The sequence below is a fragment of the Triplophysa rosa genome, unplaced genomic scaffold (genome assembly GCF_024868665.1).
Source record: "Triplophysa rosa unplaced genomic scaffold, Trosa_1v2 scaffold388, whole genome shotgun sequence".
Taxonomy (NCBI): domain Eukaryota; kingdom Metazoa; phylum Chordata; class Actinopteri; order Cypriniformes; family Nemacheilidae; genus Triplophysa; species Triplophysa rosa.
This window is the reverse complement of record NW_026634386.1, coordinates 7186-28186: the sequence shown is the minus strand read 5'-3', so window position 1 is coordinate 28186 and position 21001 is coordinate 7186. Positions and strand designations below refer to the sequence as shown.

At 48.6% G+C, this 21001-nt stretch overlaps 1 pseudogene; it reads left to right on the top strand.

Annotated features, from left to right (window-relative positions):
- The first annotated feature begins 13453 nt into the window (after window positions 1-13453).
- LOC130550658 (gamma-crystallin M2-like) lies at window positions 13454-19511 on the top strand (annotated as a pseudogene).
- The last annotated feature ends 1490 nt before the right edge of the window (window positions 19512-21001 follow it).

Genomic DNA, 21001 nt, shown 5'->3' with positions numbered 1-21001 from the left:
TTGTCTTGCCTTTATATACCCTCATGTTTAATTGTCTTGTTGCTCGTGCATTGTACATGGTGTCTTTCGTGGCGTTCGTCGTTGGATGTTTCTGTCTTCCCCTTGCCCGTGCTCCCATTTGGATTGTCTCGTCATGTTTAGTAAGTGTTAATTTAGTTTGTCTAGTAATGTTTTTGCTTAGTTTATTGTGAGTCAGTCTACGTCCTGTTTAGTATCCTGTTTGTTTTGTTATACCACCTCGTGGGTTTTTTGGTTTTGATGTTTTGCGTGTCTTTTTGTTAAATAAAGTATCCTGTTAACCCCTTCACTCCCGCCTGCCTGCAATTGGGTTCTTCCTCCACGAGAAGCGTGACAATCAAATATTATATTAACATTTATTTTATTTGCTGATGATACAAACATTTTTGTGTTGGATGATGTACAAGAGACTTTAGGTCACAACGGAATTGAATAAATTAAAGAAATGGTTTGATGTAAATAAATTGTGGTTAAATATAAGTAAAACAAAGATCATGTTATTTGGAATTCCTAAAACAAGTTCAAAAGTAGAATTGAAAATGAATAACATAAGTATTGAAAGAGTATATGAATATACATTTTTGGGTGTGATCTTAGACCACAAAATTTGCTGAAAACCTCAAAGAAAACATGTTAAAGCAAACTTGCCAAAGATTATAGCAATATTAAATAGGTCAAGACATTATTGAATAATAAGTCAATGTATGTCTTGTATAATACACTCATGTTACGTATCTCAGTTACTGTGTAGAAATTTGGGGGAATGCGTATAAAACTAAGTTGCAAGCAATATGGATATTGTAAAAGAGCAATTAGAATTGTTAATAATGCAGGATATTTGGATCATACAAATTTATTATTTTTGAAGTCACATATATTGAAGTTCATGGATTTGGTGAAATTTAAGACGGCGCAAATTATGTTTAAAGCAAGACATAATCTGCTTCTGGAATATTTACAAAAAATGTTTAAGGAAAGGCAGGGTGGGTATAACTTGAGAGAAGGATTAATCTTAAAAAAAACCTTAAAATAAGAACAACTTTAAAAAGTAAGTGTATTTCCATTTGTGGAGTAAGGTTGTGGAATGGTTTGGAGAAGGTGTTAAAACAGTGCTCAAACAATGAAAGGTTTAAAAAGTTGTATAAAAAGTATTTATTTGAAAGATATATAAAAAATATAGAGGTGAATGTGAAATGTTGATGTTATTTTGTCTGATAAGAATGTAGGCGATGTTGCATTGCGATACATTTGTTGTTGTTTTGTTTTGTTGTTTTCATTTTTTTGAGAATTTTTGTATAGGTTCAAGGTATTGGAACTATGTGGATGTGTAAAATGGGGCAGGAAATTAACAAGCTTTTGCTTCATCCTGCTCCGTTTCGGACTTCAATTTTGTTGCAGATTCCTGTGATTTAATGTTTTATGTATTTTGTTTTTGTTACTTTGTTATTTTGTTCGATATAAAAAAAATATATATATTTTTACACAGTCATGCTTTTACGCTTTCACACATTATTAAAATGAACTGTAACAAAGTTCGTGTAGGGTGAGAAGGAAGAGATCGGGGTCAGGTTGACTACTGCAGAGCGAAGTATCGTTTATTCACACACAAATGAAAGTTCAATGCTGACGCTGCGCGCCTCTGTTCCCAGTCTCAGTTTTCCACTGGAGCTGACGATCCTCTCGTGAAGCACTCCTCTCTCTCTCTGTCTCCGCAGTAGTCTCTGCTGGCTCTCACACACCCGGCTTCTGTCTCCGAGCTGTTTATATGCATCCCCACACCAATTACTGGAATAGAGGACAGCTGTTCATCATTTGCACTTCGCACCCCATTTACTCACCGCTCTTCTCTCAGCCTTCTCTCCCGCTGCAGACCTCGCTAAATCACACCCCCCTTGCCACATACCCCCACCGCCCGACTCAGGCCGGGGAGCCCTCCGGCCTGCAGCCTCCCCCCTCCCCCTTCGCCTGGAGAGGAAATCGGCCACAGCCATCTGTGCCCCCGGCCTGTGGATCACCTTGAATTTGAACGGTTGTAAAGCCAGATACCAACGGGTGATCCGCGAGTTGGTATCTTTCATGCGGTGGAGCCATTGGAGGGGAGCGTGATCCGACCAGAGGGTGAAATCCCGCCCCAGGAGATAATACCGGAGGGTGAGAAAGGCCCACCGGATCGCCAGACACTCTTTCTCGATGGTGCTGTACTTCGCCTCCCTCTTTGAGAGCTTGCGGCTAATATACAGCACCGGCCGTTCCTCTCCCCCCATCTCCTGGGACAGGACAGCCCCCAGCCCTCTGTCTGACGTGTCGGTCTGCAGAAAAAAGGGAAGAGAAAAATTAGGCGAGTGTAGGAGCGGCCCGCCGCACAGGGCAGCCTTAACTTGGGTAAAAGCCTGCTGGCACTGCTCCGTCCACTGGACCGGATCTGGTGCCTCCTTTTTAGTGAGATCAGTCAGCGGGCTGGCAAGCTCCGAATAATTGGGCACAAACCTCCTGTAATATCCCGCCAGCCCCAGAAAATGTCTCACCTCCTTTTTGTTCTTAGGCCTCGGGCAGGTTGCAACGGCTGCCGTCTTGTTAATTTGGGGATGCACCTGCCCATGACCCAAGTGGAAGCCCAGATACCTGACCTCCACCCGCCCAACCGCACACTTCTTCGGGTTGGCCGTGAGCCTGGTCTCCCTCAGCGTCCCCAGGACCGCCCTCAGATGCTCCATATGCCGCTGCCAGTTGTTGCTGTAGATAATAATATCACCGAGATAGGCAGCTGCATATGTCGCATGTGGCCGGAGGATGCGGTCCATAAGGCGCTGGAAGGTGGCCGGAGCTCCGAACAAGTCGAACGGAAGGGTGACAAATTGGTGCAATCCGAACGGCGTGGCGAAGGCTGTTTTCTCTTTAGACACTGGAGAAAGGGGGATCTGCCAATATCCCTTCGTCAAATCCAGTGTCGAAAAAAAACTAGCGGTGCCTAGCCGATCTAGCAACTCGTCAATCCTCGGCATGGGATACGCGTCAAATTTCGACACGGCATTCACCTTGCGATAGTCTACACAGAACCGTATCGAGCCGTCCGTTTTAGGGACTAAAACTATCGGGCTCGCCCAGTCACTGTTAGACTCTTCTATTACTCCCAACTTCAACATCGTGTCCAATTCTGCCTGAACTACCTTTTTTTTGTGTTCAGGTAACCGGTAGGGTCTACTTCGTAACACTACCCCGGGCTCGGTCTCAATGTGGTGCTGAATAAGGTTCGTGCGACCAGGCAGGGGGGAGAACACATCCGCAAATTCCGCCTGCAGGCGGGCCACATCAGTGAGCTGCGAGGGTGAGAGGTGATCTCCCCCCGGGGCCAGGGCGAGAGATTGATGTTTAACATTCGCCTCCGGCCCGAGATCATCCTCTCCAGTTACCACCATCGCCAGCATCACGGACTCCTCCTCACTCCATTTTTTTAGGAGGTTGAGGTGGTAAATTTGCCGTGCTCCCCGTCTGTCTGTTCGTACGACCTCATAATCGAGATCCCCTACCAGCCGTGTAACCTCAAAGGGTCCTTGCCACTTTGCAAGTAATTTTGAACTGGAAGTAGGGAGTAATACAAGTACCTTCTCTCCCGGAGTGAATTTTCGCAAGTTGGTTCCCCTATTATACAAGCGGCTCTGCTTGTCCTGGGCCTGTAACAAATTCTCCATAGATAGCCGCCCCAGTGTATGGAGTTTTGTTCTCAGGTCCAGGACATATTGAATTTCACTTTTGCTCGTGGATGGTCCGTCCTCCCAGGTTTCCTTCAATACGTCCAGCACCCCTCGAGGTTGCCGCCCGTAAAGAAGTTCAAATGGGGAAAACCCTGTGGAGGCTTGCGGGACCTCCCGTACCACGAACAATAGGGGTTCCAACCACTTATCCCAATTTTTGGCGTCCTCGTGTACGAACTTACGAATCGTGGTTTTTAATGTGCGATTAAACCGCTCCACCAGGCCGTCTGTTTGTGGGTGAAAGATGCTGGTACGGATCGATTTAATGCCCAATAATTCGTATAGTTCGCGCAGTGTGCATGACATGAACGCCGTGCCTTGATCCGTGAGGACCTCGCGGGGCATCCCCACCCGGGAGATGATACGAAACAGAGCCTCCGCAACACACTTTGCCGAAATGTTGCGCAAGGCTACTGCCTCGGGATATCGGGTTGCATAGTCCACTATGACTAAAGCAAACCGATGTCCCCATGCAGATCGTTCTAATGGCCCGATGAGGTCCATCCCAATTCGTTCGAAGGGGACCTGCATTAACGGAAGAGGGCGCAATGGCGCTTTTGGAGTGGCCGGTGGATTCACCAACTGACATTCACGGCAAGACACGCACCACCTGCGCACGTTGTCGTGAATGCCTGGCCAAAAAAACCGGGCCATGAGACGATTTAATGTGTTAGTTTGCCCCAGATGTCCTGCCATTGGATTACAATGAGCCGCCTGAAAAAGCATTTCCCGGCGGCTCTTTGGAACTAATAATTGGGTTATATCCTCCTTGGTCTGAGTGTCTTGGGTCACTCGATATAACCGATTGTTCCGAAGTGCAAAATAGGGGTAGGCGAGGGGTTGGGCAGGCTGCACCGGCTGCCCGTCAATGGACGAGACATGCTCAAAAGCCCATTTTAAGGTCTCGTCCTGGGCCTGCTCCAGGGGAAAGTCATTGCGGTCCGAGAGGATCAGCCTCTCGATCCCGCTTTCTCTTTCCCCGGAGTCAGACCCCTGCGAGCCGGGTTCCGCACTGCCCGCCTGCACGAGCCCTCGCCTTCCCCGGTTTCTCTTTCCCCAAGCAACATCCGTGCATAAAACCCTTAATAATTCTGGAAAAGCTGGCCAATTCGTCCCTAGAATTAACGGATGTCGGAGGTGCGGATTAACGGCCACCTCAACTCTATGCTTTTTCCCCTTAAATTTTATTGGCAGCGACATGAGGGGGTATTGAACCACGTCCCCGTGCACAGACCGTACCTTAACCGCGCGGCCTTTATCCCATGCCACGGATTGAATCAGGTTTTGGTGGATCGAGGTCTGGTTACAACCGGAATCCACCAGAGCCCGATAGGTACCCCCCAATACTCACTGGTATCTGGTACCCGCCAGCCTGACTGGGGGCAGCCTGAGGTGCATCCGGGACCCGGACCATTAACCCCACATCCATCATGGGACATCGGTCGAGGAAATGGTCCGGGTCCCCGCAGTGCCAACAGGCCGGCCCAGGCCTAACCGCCGCCCAGGCGGCAGAAAATGGGGGCGGTGCTTGGCGTGGGGAGGGCGGAGACATGGGGTGGTGTTCCTCCAGCGCCGATCCACCTGAGCGTCCCTGCATCCCGCTGGATCCATCATCGGGCCGAGGAACAGTCCCACCTCGCCCCCGAGGCGGGAACCGCGGTGGACCCGGTGGCCGGGTTCGAGGAGCCGGCACTGGTCGACTTGGAGGAGGTGTGGGGGTGTGTGAGAGCGAGGCCGATTGAATTGCCTCCCCGACCCCGGGGCACGTGACCAAATGGTCCTCCGCCAGCTGGATGGCCGAATCCAGCGACGACGGCCGGTGGCACTGGACCCACGCAGCTGTCTGCTGGGGAAGACGGGTGGCAAACTGCTCCAGCACCACCCGGTCGACGATCTTCTCCACGTCACCTTCCTCGGCCCTCAGCCATCTGCGGCATGAGTCCCGGAGCTGTTGAGCGAGGGCGAAGGGTCAGCCAGTTTCTGCCAAGCCCAGCGTCCGGAAACGCTGGCGATGCTCCTCTGGGCTCCGGCCAACCCGCTGTAGAATGGCCCTCCTCAGCTCATCGTAAACCAGGAGGCTCTCTGGGGGCAGATGTTGTGCCGCCACCTGTGACTCTCCGGACAAGAGGGGGAGGAGCCGGATTGCCCACCTGTCCCTCGGCCAGCCGCTGGTCTCAGCAGCCTTCTCAAAAAGGCAGAGGAACGCCTCCGGCTCATCCTGGGGTCCCATCTTTGTCAGCCACAGGTGGGAACCTGATGCCGCCTCCGTACGGCCCCCAGCCTGAACCTCCCGGTCCACCCAGCTCCGGAACACCTCGCGGTCCTCTTTCTGGGCCTGGAGGATAGCCTGGAAGCGGGCCTCCTGGTCTGCCCTAAGCTGCAGAAGCGCCTGGTGTTGCTCACGGTGGAGGACCGCGAGGGACGAGATGACGTCCGCAAATGGCGTTGCCGGCAGAGTCTGCATCTGGCCACGGCTTCCTACTTCCTTCTCCCGGGTTTCGGCACCACTGTAACAAAGTTCGTGTAGGGTGAGAAGGAAGAGATCGGGGTCAGGTTGACTACTGCAGAGAGAAGTATCGTTTATTCACACACAAATGAAAGTTCAATGCTGACGCTGCGCGCCTCTGTTCCCAGTCTCAGTTTTCCACCGGAGCTGACGATCCTCTCGTGAAGCACTCCTCTCTCTCTCTCTCTCTCTCTCTCTCTCTCTCTCTCTCTCTCTCTCTGTCTCCGCAGTAGTCTCTGCTGGCTCTCACACACCCGGCTTCTGTCTCCAAGCTGTTTATATGCGTCCCCACACCAATTACTGGAATAGAGGACAACTGTTCATCATTTGCACTTCGCACCCCATTTACTCACCGCTCTTCTCTCAGCCTTCTCTCCCGCTGCAGACCTCGCTAAATCACACCCCCCTTGCCACATGAACCTTCTTGGATTCCATTCCAGGGAAATTTTTGTAAATTCTTGCTAGTGATTGCAGGCTGAACTCATAAATTACATTTAGTCATTTATCAGACGCTTTTATCCAAAGCGATTTACAGAGAGTTCAGGGAGTAATAAGCAATATGTCATACAGGAGCAAGAATACAATAGGTGCAAATACAAAGTTACTAGTTTCAACAAAAGCTAGACCACTACCTGTTGAGAGGTTTTTCATTTGTCTGTCAAGTATTCGCAGAAGAGATGGGTTTTAAGTAGTTTTTTGAATGTTGTGAGAGATGTGGTTGACCGGACTGAGTTAGGAAGAATGTTCCACCAGGAAGGAGTTGTGAAGCAGAATGAGTGGGAAAGCGATTTGCTGCCCTTTTGAGAAGGCAATACAAGACACCGCTGGTTTGCTGAACTCAGGCTTCTTGATGGGGTTTAGGAGTGTAGGAGGGTGTGAAAGTATGCCGGTGCAGATCCAGTGATAGTCCTGTAGGCAAGCATTAGAGACTTGAATCTGATACAGGCTTCAACCGGTAGCCAGTGGAGAGAGATGAAAAGGGGTGTCACATGCGCCCTTTTGGGCTGTTGGAAGATGAGGCGTGCGGCTGCGTTCTCAGCTGGAGTGGTTTGATAGCCTTTGCAGGAAGACCAGCAAGGAAAGCATTGCAGTAGTCCAACCTTGAGATTACCAGTGACTATAGAAGGAGTTGTGCCGCATGCTCAGTGAGATATTGTCTAACCTTTCTAATGTTGAATAAGGCATATCGGCATGACCGCGTTGTCTTTGCAATGTGATCATTGAAGGACAGCTGTTCATCGAATATGACTCTGAGGTTCCTGGCTGTTTTGGAAGGAGTGATTGTGGTATTGCCAAGTTGGATGGTGAGATTGTGTTTAATCGTGGGGTGTGCCGGAAACACTGTCTTGGCAGGGTTCAGCTGGAGGTGATGCTCTTTCATCCAAGCTGAGATGTCTTCAAGGCAGGCTGTAATGCAATCTGCTACAGTGGTATCGTCTTGGTGAAACGAGATGTACATGTAGATCTGGGTGTCGTCAGCATAACAGTGATATAAGAAGCCGTGTGCCCGTATGATGGGTCCCAAGGATGTCGTGTAGATGGAAAAAAGCAGTGGTCCAAGCACCGATCCCTGAGGGACCCCAGTGATCATGTGGTGAGCAGTGGATAGCGAGCCCCTCCATGAGACCCTGAAGGATCTGCCGGAGAGGTAGGATTTGAACCAGTGGAGAGTAGTGCCTGAGATTCCTAGAGATGACATGGTTGCTAGCAGTATCTGGTGATTGACAGTGTCAAACGCTGCAGAAAGGTCTAGCAGAATCAGGACCGAGGATTTAGATTCCACCTTGGCTAGCCGCAGTGCTTCTGTGACCGATAGCAGTGCAGTCTCAGTGGAGTGGTTTGTTTTGAAGCCAGACTGTTTGTCATCCAGTAGTGGGTGATGGGGAATGGCAAAGAAGAGAGTTAAATGACTTGAAAAGCTGCCGAGTGTTAGGTGCATTGCTCACCTTGGTGGTATAGAAAGACGTTTCAGCTGTGGTAACACTAGCAGAGAAAGAGGAGAGTAGTGACTGGTAGTCCCTTAGGTCAGCAGGATTCTTAGTCTTGCGCCATTTCCTTTCAGCAGCCCTGAGAATACTCCGTTGTTCACAGAGGATGTCAGACAGCCAAGGGCAGGAGGAGGTGGCATGAGCTGGTCTGGAGGACAAAGGACAAAGGACAAAGGTTATCTAGACAGGATGTAAGTGTTGAACATAAGGTGTCGGTGGCAGTGTCAGCATCTAGAGTTGCAAAGTTGGAGGGAAGAGAGGATGTCACTTTAGCAGAGAGGGTGCTAGGGGAGAGAGAGCGAAGGTTCCGTCTAAAATAAACAGGTGGTGGTGTAGGTGTAGTGCATGTAGGAAGGAGCATGTTGAAAGTGATGAAGAAGTGGTCAGAAATGTGAAGAGGTGTGACTTGAATGTTATCTGTGGTGCAGTTATGGGCAGAGTTGTGGACTCGAGTCTCATGACTTGAACTCGACTCGGACTCGAGTCACAAATTTGATGACTTGCGACTCGACTCGACAAAATCAGAAAAGACTTCGACTTGACTTTGACTTGGAAACCAATGACTCGTGACTTGACTTAGACTTGAACACTATGACTCGGCAAGTCTTTATATATTTTAAAACCAAACATCGAAGTTGTGATCACGGTCGGCTGTTCTCTGGAGCGAGTCACACAGGTAAGAGACAAGAGCTGCGCGCTGTGTTTGGCACTGTGCCAGAGAAAGCCTCGCCCATTGTGACGCGGGCGCTTGTCATTTATCAAATCTGTTCAGTGTTTTAAACAACATAATGTTTATTTCATATTTCGGACAATAAGTCCATAAATTAGACACAAGTGCTAGTAAACTGTTAATAATGTATTTCAAATACTTTAACTTCTTTGTAGGCAGCAATTATAAACCTTTCAACCTGAAATTTAAGACATTTTATTCATCTCAAATGCATCCAATTGTGTAAGAAATAATGAAGCTCACTATTTTCCCTGGTCTCACGCTCCTGTCCAAGCCATTCATTTCATGTTGGGAGAAATGGGTGAGTTTGCATGTTGTAAATCCGCCCGACTTGAACTGCATTGAAGCGCATAGCCCTAATAACCCGGCATCAAATGATAAAACGCAAAATAGATGTACACATGTTTAAACATAAATATCAGAAAATCCGAATTTCTGCGCATGCGTGGTAGCCCTTCGTAAGCATGAGGTGGTCAAGTCAGTCGTTTCATGAATGGAGGAACGTCTGACGGAGCGGGAGGCGGCAAACTCAAAATCTGTTTTATGAAAAATGTCGTTTAGAAGCTCATAGAAGGTATTCTTGTGATGATTTCAACTTGTTTGCTAGCCTGCCTAAATGCATTCCACATAGGCCTAAACAATATCTAAGAGAATTGCACTCTCAAACTAGCTAACGGTTGCTATAATGCTTACAATTTATGATCGCTTGCTCATTCTGTGCAATCACATACAGCATTACATTTTTCGTTAACAGTCGTAACACATTTCTCGAATACAAGCTCTATAGTTTTGCCTGTAACTAGCTAACACAAATAAGAGCTAACATAGAATGTAACAGTGTAACAATTTTGAAATTGTGTATACCACACACATAAATCAGGTGGAGCCCAAACGACATTTAAAGATATGTTTGTATTTTTTTTTATAGATTGATTTATAACCTTTGCTTTTATTTTGGAGGGCAGTGAGAACAAACTGGTGCAAGTGTTAGACAGACTGAAGGACACAGAGTTAGAGAAAGGTAAGAGATAATGAAGAAAAGAGTGAACCATTTCTTACAACTAAAACACATTGCCCAGTCACTAGTATGCCAGCAAATATTTTCTTAGTTTCTATAGTCTTACAAAAATGATGTTCAAATATGTTGTAGAGTCAATGCATTATTTAACATGATAATTTATCCCAAAATAAAAATCCTGACATTATTTATTCACCTTCATGTTGTTCAATAACATTTTATGATTTATGTTGTATACTTAAATTTTATTGGAAAGTAAATATTTAATTTATAACAATAAATAATTTAATTTATACAATGTATCGTTTAATGAAAATTGCATTGTGTTTGTGATAAAAAAATTGTATTCCTACTGGAAACCTTGAATATACTATTCAAGACAAATGAACAACAATTTTATAACTTAATTAATACCTAAATTCAATTTTCTACAGTATCTTATAATATAAACTACATACAGTACAGTAATTTTACAGTTATAGAGGTCAGACCCAAAATTAGAATGGTTAGAATAGCTGGTGGTTAGAATACAGCTATTATCTATAAGCTTATCTTCAGTCAGGTGTGTGAAGTCAATTTCAACCACAGTGCCCTTAGTTATCTCATATAAAACACAGTGAAGCCTTTCTGACATAAATTAATATAAATCTACTATATTATTTAATACGGTGAAATTGATTTGGGCAAAGGGAACTAATGACTTGTTAAAGACTTGAAGTTTAAACTTGAGGAGGATTTAGACTCGACTTGGACTCGGGACTTGACTCGAGACTTGCATGCAAAGACTTGAGACTCACTTCTGACTTGCAAAGCAATGACTTGGTCCCACCTCTGGTTACGGGTGTAGATGAGATCAAGCTGGTTTCCTGATCTGTGAGTACCGGCTGTGGCGAGGCACGTGAGGTCAAACGAGGCAGTGAGGGTGTGAAAATCAGAAGCATAGGGTTTCTCCAGGTGGATGTTGAAGTCCCCAAAGACTACGAGAGGGCCGCCATCCTCCGGGAATGATGAGAGCAGCTCTTCAATGAAGTTGTGAAGAGGACCTGGGGGGCGATAAACTACAACAACGCTGAGCTGAGTGGGAGAATTTTAACAGCGTGGTATTCAAATGAATAGTTGTTGCATAGGGAAGAAAGTGTGGAATATTTCCAATTACTGTTGATAAGCAAATCTGTGCCTCCTCCAATTCCAGTTTGGTGGGGAGAGTGAGAGAAGGAGTAGTTTGTGGAGAGAGCAGCGGGTCTTCAGGATGAATCCATGTCTCAGTAAGAACTAGAATGTGAATGTCAGACTAGCTGGCAAACGCATGGATGAAGCCAGTCTTGTTCACAGCTGACTGGCAGTTCCAGAGACCCATAGAGAGAGACAGAGGTGTAGAAGGGGAGGTGTGAATGGGACGCCCGTGAGAGTGAGCGTGTCATGCCTTGCGTCTTTGGTGAGAACACTGTCTGCGGTGGAGTACAGGAATAAACTTGAAACACATGATGTTAGTATAAAATTAAATAAAAAACAAAGGAACGTTAAATATACTGATGTGCCTTGTCGGTGTCTTTGCTCGGTGGAATCGCGCAGGTAGAGTCGTTGGTCTTTAATCTCGTCGGTCTTCACATGAGGAGGGCTGAACACGAGGGTTGACGCTTACCGCGCCAGCGCAGAGGCACCGCTTAAGTAGGTGTTGAGATTAGCACAAACAGAATACAGTTGGAACACGCCTTCTCGATTAGCAAAACAAAGCCTGAACGACTTGAATGGGCCACGGATCAAACAGCGATCAACTAGCTCCGTGCTTTTAAGTACAAAACTCTAATGTCTAGCTATAACGAGAGGCTAATGGCAACTTAATGTGACTTCAGTAACACAGTACCCAACGGAAGATAAACACCTTAGCACTCAGTCAACGAGTAATTAAATAAACATGCTCAAATAATCTTAACTAACAACAGGCAACAGGTCAGTTCAACAGTTAAAACAAGGTAACAGGGTAAATAGCAGACTTACGCACTACTGCAGACTTCTGATGACTATTCGCTTTTCCAACAAACTACAGGCCATGGCTGATGCCTGGTTATTTTATACTCTGTAATTCTGGACCAACTGTATGAGATAAGAAGCTTATTTGTAGTTGCCCTTTAAGCAAAGATATATGCCCTATAAGCAAAGATGTTACTGTAGGGTATGCAAGAATACACCACACAATGGCATCTGTGCTTGACTTTAAAGTAATGTTTAATTAAAAGCCTTTATTGTCTTTGTATACAGCCAATTTAGGAGCTGGCATTAGAAAATAAATAATAATAGACATAATAATAGAAATAGGTAAGACTTTAAAGTGAGTATAAAATAAAATATGAGTATATGGTGCAAAGTGACTAATGTATAATTTGGAACATTCTGCAATTCAGATTCCTGAAACGCGTCAACCAGCGAGAGTGATTGAAAGAGCATGTGCACACGTCAACCAGTGAGAGCGGGAGAAAGTGCACACGTCAACCAGTGAGAGCGGGAGAAAGAGCACCCCCATCAATGTGCTTCGCAGAAGTTCAGCTGTCTTTGTTTGTTCACTGGGTTCTTTTCGGTGAGGAGTGTTATATAAACGGTGGATATAAGGCTGAATTTGGAGATTGTGTGAAACTGATAGATGGAGCGCTCCCAGCGCTAAAAGATGTCGGACATACCGCATGCGGTAAGTGAACCTAAGTCAAATGACTATGTCTTGTTGGCAATCGGTAAACAATGCTAACTTATAGTGAATCAACAGCTATGCAGGGATAATGCGATGATGTATTGTGTGCTTGTGGTGCAGTTCCGCAAATCAGTTTGACAGAATCATGCCATAAGATGATCCTTCCTTTTTCTTTTTATATTGTATAACTCTATGTAGGACCTACACAATATAACATCTAGCATAGATGCACAGATTTATTGAATCATCTTTGTTTTGCCTGTATATTCTAACTATTAAAAGATGTTGAATGATTACTCACATTGTTAGTAAATTAGTTTACTGTGAAATCATTCTTAATACTAAGTAATTTGCATTTATCGTACATTTTCTCTTTGTGCAATATTCTTTAAAAAGGCTACTGTATGGCACATTCCCAGCTGTACCATTTATGCTGACAAATATCCCCATAGATTCACATGGATGAATGTGTTTTTGCTGGGCCAGGGGCTTGCCCACAATGCTGGGCACATATTCTTTGGTTTAAAAGTGAGCGGGTCAGAGCGAGTGAGTGTAGCAGTGGCATCCGCTCGATCCTGAAGTGCGACTAACACAACTGTAATCATGGGCAGAGTAAGTGTTGCAACCTATAACTCATTCAAGAATGGTGTAAATAACACGAGATTGACTATGTAGCTAACATGAACCTGGTCACTAATTGGCCTACATTAAGAGGTTAGGCAGTTAATTTTGTTCAATAAAAAAACAGGTCACTTTCTATGAGGAGAGGCTCTTACGAATGCATGAGTGACTGTGGTGACATGTCCTCTTTCCTGAGCCGCTGTCACTCCTGTAGAGTGGAGAGAGTATGCTGGATGATGTACGGCCTTCCTAACTACATGGGAAACGTCTCGGTTACGTATGTAACCTCAGTTCCCTGATGGAGGGGACGAGACGTTGTGTCGAACCGACAGATGGGGTTCGTCCCTGAGAACCAATCACTTCCGACTACTTAGAAAAGGCCAATGAAAATGAAATTTTCGAATGAAATTTGCATGCCGGACTCCGCCCCCGGAAATCCGGGTATAAAAGGGAGACGGCGTGCTTCATTCATTCACCTTTGTTCTGAGGAGCCTGAGACCTCTCACGACTGCTGCAGAGGACAGCACGTGTTGTGGCAAGGAGGACACAACATCTCGTTCCCTCCATCAGGGAACCGAGGTTACAAACGTAACCGAGACGTTCCCTTTCTGTCGGTCTCTCGACGTTGTGTCGAACCGACAGATGGGGTTCCAATGGAAAACGCCATAACACTGTGCCCTGTCACAATCTCAACGAAGTGACGGTGACTGGCCTGGGCGTGTCAGCCGTGAGCGCTACCGCGAAATTGTAACCTACCAATGGGTAGGTAGGGGGTCCCAGAGCTTTCTTGAAAGGTGGGAAGGCCCCTACCTTCGGCCTCACAGGCGGAGGCCTTGTTTCTCTAACAGCGAGAAACCGCCCAGAACCATAAGGCCACTGGGTAAGCGCTACTTCCTCAAGTGGGGGATGCGCTACAGAGACCACTTCCTACCGCAGGGAGGAGTCTAGTGGAGATACCAACATGGTCTCACCGATGGGGGAGAACTCATGGGAAGAAAGTGCGGCTGAAGAGTAAACCGCGAGGTGGAGGTCCACATGGGGAGGTCATGGGTTACCAAGGTGGGAACCAGCATGAGGATACATCAGACGGAACCGCCCTACTGGGGGAGTTGCAACGTCTGGTAGCACTAGGTCCGGTTAGAGCTATGTTGCGAATAACTCCGGAGATACCCGGCCTAAGGGGCAGGGCTGCTCTGCCCAGCCCGCCCACAGGAGGTGCTTGCTAGTGATGGATGGAGTGCCTGTTCTTCACCCAGTGGGGGAAGAAGGGAGGCTAGTTAGTACGCTGACCCCCTTAGGAAAAAGGGGGAAGGTACTGTCATAGGCGTACACCCTACCGGCCGCCAGTCTTGCCCGATACCGGTTTTACGCGGAGGCTGTAGGACCTCGCGAAGGTGATGGGTGTAGCCCAACCCGCAGCTCTGCAGATGTCTGCCAGAGAGGCACCTCGCCAATCTCTGTTTGAGACAGCCCTCCCTGCTGAACTCCAAAACAGACAAAGAGCTGCTCAGAGCTCTGTGGCTCTGCGTGCGGTATAAGTAAAGGCGCAGCGCGCGTACTGGACACAACACGGACAGGGTTGGGTCTTCTTCCCCACGCCTGTAAGTTCACCAACTGGTCCTGAAAAGGAGCGGTGGGAGCCTTGGGCACGTAGCCGGGCCGAGGTCTCAGGATAACGTGAGAATCCCTGGGTCCAAACTCTAGGCAGTCAGGGGACACGGAGAATGCCTGTAGATCCCATACTCTCTTGATGAAGGCGAGCGCCATAAGGAGAACCGTCTTCATCGTGAGATGAGGAAGAGCGGCATCCCCTAGGGGCTCGAAGGGGGGCCTGGTGAGACCTGACAGGGATACATCCAGGTGCCAAGAGGGTATGGAGCGCGGACGAGGTGGATTCCACCTCCTAGCGCCCCTAGGAACCTAATGACCAGGTCGTGCTGCCCTAGAGACTTCCCAGCAACTGAGTTGTGATGAGTGGCAATGGCGGCTACATACACTTTCAGTGTGGAGGGGGAGAGGTTAGTCTTGAGTCTCTCTTGTAAGAAGGACAGCACGGACCCGATCGTACAACTCCGTGGGTCTTCTCCTCGAGAAGCACAACAGGTCGAGAAGAGGCGCCACTTGTAGGCGTACAGTCGCCTAGTGGCTGGTGCCCTTGCCTGAGAAATGGTTTCTACCACCGCTGGGGGCAGACCACTCAGGATCTCCTCGTCCCGTCCAGAGGCCAGACATGGAGGTTCCAGAGGTCTGGCCTGGGATGCCATAACGTGCCCTTCCCCTGGGAAAGCAGGTTCTTCGTCAGGGGAATCGGCCAGGGGGGAGCTGTCGTCAAGAGCTTTAGCTCCGAGAACCAAGTCCGGTTGGGCCAGTGTGGCGCAACGAGTAACACTTGCTGCTCCTCTTCCCTGACCTTGCACAGGGTCTGCGCAATGAGGCTCACTGGGGGGAAGGCGTACTTCCGCTTGTCCCGCGGCCAGCTGTGCACTAGGGCATCCGTGCCGAGGGGTCCCTCGGTCAGAAAGTACCAAAGCGGGCAATGGGTGGTTTCGAGGGAAGCGAACAGGTCTACCTGGGCCTGCCCGAACTGCACCCAAATGAAGGGGTGGAGTCGCCACTCTCAGCGAGGCGTCGACTGACGAGAGAGCGCAACGGCTGTCTGGTTCAGGTCGCCTGGGATATATGTGGCACGCAGGGAGAGGGTCACCTGCTGACTCCACCGGAGGAGGCGTCGGGCGAGTCGTGTTAACTGCAGTGAGCGAACGCCACCCTGACGATTGATATACGCTACTGCCGTAGTGCTGTCCGACCGGCCCAGCACATGCTTGCCCTGCACGAGAGGTTGCAGCCTCTTCAGTGCGAGTAGCACTGTCCACAACTCTAGGCAATTGATATGCCAACGCAGGCAGGGGCCGTCCAAAGCCCCGACACTGCGTGCCCGTTGCACACTTCACCCCAACCCTGCAGGGAGGCATCCCAAAGGGGACCCCTGTCCGCAAGAAGGTCATGGAGCTCTCCAGGGAACTCGACTCTGAAGCCAGTGTTGGAGTGGTCTCATGTGCATCAACCCGAGGGGTATCACCGCCGCCGAGGATGCCATGTGTCCCAGGACCCTCTGAAATAGTTTCAGGGGAACCGCTGACTGCTTGAAATGATCCAGGCAGTTCAACACCGACTGGGCGCATGCTGTGGACAGTCACGCTGTCATGGTGACAGAGTTGAGTTCCATACCAAGATAGAGGATGCTCTGCACAGGGGAGAGCTTGCTCTTCTCTCGGTTGACCTGTAGCCCCAATCGATCTAGGTGCCGGAGCACCAGGTCCCTGTGTGCACACAACAGATCTCGCCAGTCGTCGAGATAGTTGAGTACCCGCACACCCTTCTCCCTGAGGGGAGAGAGGGCGGCTTCCACGATCTTCGTAAAGACTCGTGGAGACAGACCGAAAGGGAGGACTCTGTACTGATATGCCTGACCCTCGAAAGCGAACCGTAGGAACGGGCGATGACGAGGGAGAATCGAGACATGAAAGTAAGCGTCCTTTAGGTCGATTGCCATGAACCAGTCCTGACATCTGCGCTTCTGCGTGAGCATCCTGAACGGCAGCTTGTGCAGGTGTCTGTTAAGGGTACGCAGATCTAGGATGGGGCGCACCCCCCCCCCGCCTTTTTTGGGGCAATGAAGTAGGGGCTGTAAAACCCCTTGGACATCTCGGCTAGGGGGACGGACTCGATCGCACCCTTCGCCAGAAGGGTGGCGACCTCGTCCCGTAGTACGGGAGTATCCTGGCCTCTGACCGAGGTCGGAACTTGGGCGGGTTTCTGGCGAACTGGATCGCATAGCCGAGACGCATCGTTCTCCTCAGCCACCGTGACGGTGTGGGAAGCTCGAGCCAAGCTCCAAGGGACCGCGACAGGGAGACTAACGGTACGATCTGCTTCATCGACCCCCCGGGGGATGCTTCGATGGCTGCCAGTGCGGGTCTCTCACCGGGGGCGGGCCCCCGGGAAGAAGACTGGCTCTGCTGGTTCGCCTGCCTGGCGATGGAGCTCCACGCACCATCGATTTGAGAGTGCTGAGGGCTGCAATGTACATTCGATGTTGCGCCTCGCCATGACGCAACGTCGAGTTGCCGAACACCGTCGTGTAGAGGGTGAGAGCGGCTGTGATAAACACCCAGAGAGAGAGAGAAAAACCTTTAGAAGTGGGTAGTTGGGACGGGGCAGGAACCGTCCCGGATCGACCAACCAGCAATGGAATGGCTGGGGTCGGGCCCAAAAGGTGTTCTCAATCTCCCTCGGGTCTTCCCATGAGGGCCGCTACGGCTTCTGCCGTGGCTGCTGATGGGGTGGTGGTCTCCTCTTCGACGTCTCCCGGGGGGCCGCCGAGTGGGGGCACTGGAACTGGAGTGTCGAAGAGGACCAGGGCTGCTGGGAAGCAGAGGGTGCACGGGATCTCAATGGCCAGGGGGCGGCCGAGTTGCGGCGGGGGAGGATATGCTTGATATCCTCTGTCTGCTCCTTTTACTGTCGAGAACTGTGGCTCGGCAGTATCACCAAACAGCCCCCCCTTGCAAGATGGGTGCGTCGAGAAAGCGGACTTTCTCGCAACCCATCTGTGCAGGGTTTGGCCAGAGGTGTCTCTCCTGGACCACATGTGTGGATATCGCCCGACCCAGGGCCCGTGCGGTCACCCATAGAGCGAGGTCGGTGACGGCGCAGAGTTGCTGCATAAGCGCTGGGTCGGTCTTACCCTCGTGGAGCTCTCTGAACGCCTTGGCCTGCAGGATGGCCATAGCGTGGAGAGAGGGGACAGCTTGGCCCGCAGCAGAGTGAGCTCTCGACATCCTAGATGCCGAAAAGCCTACGTGCTTTGGACGGGAGTCTAGGCCGAGCCCCAGGGGGAATCGACGTATCCTCTAGCTGCCCCACCATCGAGGGAAGAAAGGGTGATGGAACTAGTTGACGTGCATGCGCCGAAGGGGGTGTTCCTTATGCACTTCCGGGGAAACACGGCACTGGGGCGAGTATGGCATGGAGCCGCTCTCAAACCCGAGGTACCATGTATCCAGCCGCGAGCATTGGGAGAGGCAGTGCGGGCACTGCAACCAAACGCCGGCGGCCCGGGAAAGCATGGCTGACATTTCGACGTCCGCTTCTTCCTGATCTCGACGAGGTGCAAACGGTGAGCGAGCCAGTGGCTAACGGATTAGCGCTCACAGTAATCCTCATATCACCCTCGCTGCTCGTCGTAGCGGGCGGCAGGGTCGTAGTCCTGCCATCACGGAACAGGAAGCAGACGAGGTGGTGGCTGAGCCCCGTGGGAACACAGCCACCCGTGACGCAACGTCTGAATCGTCAACCGCCCGCAGTGCGGGCAGGACGTATCCACAAGGGCTGCCCCAGCGAACTGGAAGCAGACCTCGTGTCCGTCCCCCTCCTCGATGAGTGTGTTGCACCCACGAGAACAGCGGGACATGCCACGCTGGAGAAATTTGCTCTTTTAGAATGCAGACGGTGTGGCACCGTCTGCTAGCTCGAACACCTCTGGAACCGCCGAGACACCCAGGGGAAGTCGCCGCAGGAAGGGACTGTCCGCTGCACCACATCGTAAAACCGGCAATCTGGAGTTGCTAAGTAGTAGTGAGAGTTGATCTTCACAAGCGAAGGCTCCGAAGAACAAATAGGTGAATGAATGAAGCACGCCGTCTCCCTTTTATACCCGGATTTCCGGGGGCGGAGTCCGGCATGCAAATTTCATTCACCAAGTTTCATTGGCCTTTTCTAAGTAGTCGGAAGCAATTGGTTCTCAGGGACGAACCCCATCTGTCGGTTCGACACAACGTCGAGAGACCGACAGAAAGGGAACCAGTATTTCTTTAGGAGGGGCGAATGTGCTGACTACATGTCTATGTTTGGAATGAACAATTACATCAGATCCTGTCATATGATCCCTATGGTAAGTTTAAAATGTGTGTTTTCTTTATGTATTTTCATGTTATCAGGACCTGTTAAACGTAACTGACTTCTCGTTAAATACAGCACAAGGGATCCTACAGAATGAGGATCTATGAGAGGGAGAACTTTGGAGGACAGATGTACTAGCTGATGGATGACTGTGACAACATCATGGACCGCTACCGCATGTCCAACTGTCAGTCTTGTCATGTGATGGACGGTCACTGGAAGACCGGCTGGAAGGCCGGCTGGTAGGAGTTTTCCCCATAGCAAGTATCGATAGGGAACTCATTGTTACAAATATGGTAGAACAATAACTTCAACTACCAAAGATGCATTTCTCGATAATCTGCCCGAATTGTCTCAAATCGCTAGCATGAGAAATAATGTTGAAGATCTTGACACTACCACTGAAAATTTTAATTCCACCTTCTCGGAAACGCTAGACACAGTTGTTCCTCTACATTTAAAGAAGATTAAAAATGGCAGTCCCACACTGTGGTATAATGAACACACTCAGGCTCTAAAGAAAGTGGCCCGAAAAATGGTTTTAATTTTCTCTTTAAGAAAACTAAATTAGAGGTATTTCGTACAGCATGGAAGGATAGTATGCGAAAATACAGGAAAGCCCTAAAAACTGCTAGATCCACCTACTTTTCATCACTAATAGAAGAAAACCAGCACAACCCTAGGTTTTTATTTAACACAGTGGCTAAATTAACAAAAAATAAATTGTCAGTGACTTCTGATCCTGTATATCAGCATAACAGTGATGAATTTATGAACTACTTCACAAATAAAATCCAAGATATTAGAGAAAAAATTATAACAATGCAATCAGAAGTGAAACCCGCTGAACAAACTAACTACAGCGCCCTTAAGGAGAAAATGCAATTATTTTATACCGTAGATCACGATGAGCTGTCTAAAATCATTAGATCATCTAAATCAACAACATGCATGCTAGACCCTATACCTACAAATCTACTGAAAGAGATGCTCCCAGAAATTATAGATCCTCTTCTTAGTATTATTAACTCATGTCTGACATTAGGACATGTGCCTAAAGCATATAAGGTGGCTGTTATAAGGCCCCTTGTCAAAAAACCCCAACTCGACCTTAGAGAACTAGGGAACTACAGGCCTATCTACCTTTCATATCTAAAGTTCTGGAAAAAGTAGTTTCAACTCAATTATGCTCCTTCCTCCAAAGGAATGACATCAATGAAGAATTCCAGTCTGGATTTAGAGCACGTCACAGTACAGAGACTGCTTTGATCAGAGTTACAAATGATCTGCTATTGGCGTCTGACCAAGGTTGTATCTTGTTATTAATGCTGCTAGACCTTAGTGCTGTATTCGACACCATTGACCACAGCACACTATTACATAGACTCGAAAATTACGTCGGCATTAAAGGAATAGCTTTGAAATGGTTTAAATCTTATTTATCCGACCGTTTTCAATTTGTAGCAATAAACAATGAGGTGTCACGCAAATCGCAAGTCCAGTACGGTGTACCACAGGGCTCAGTCTTAGGGTCTCTGCTCTTCGCATTATACATGCTACCTCTAGGAGATATAATAAAGCGACACAGAGTTAGCTTTCACTGTTATGATGATGATACCAGTGTTAATTTTGACAGCAAATTTTGATTTAGTTTTAGTCATAGTCTTTTGACGAAAATGCAATTTAGTTTTAATCACATTTTAGTCAACCCCATCATTTTAGTT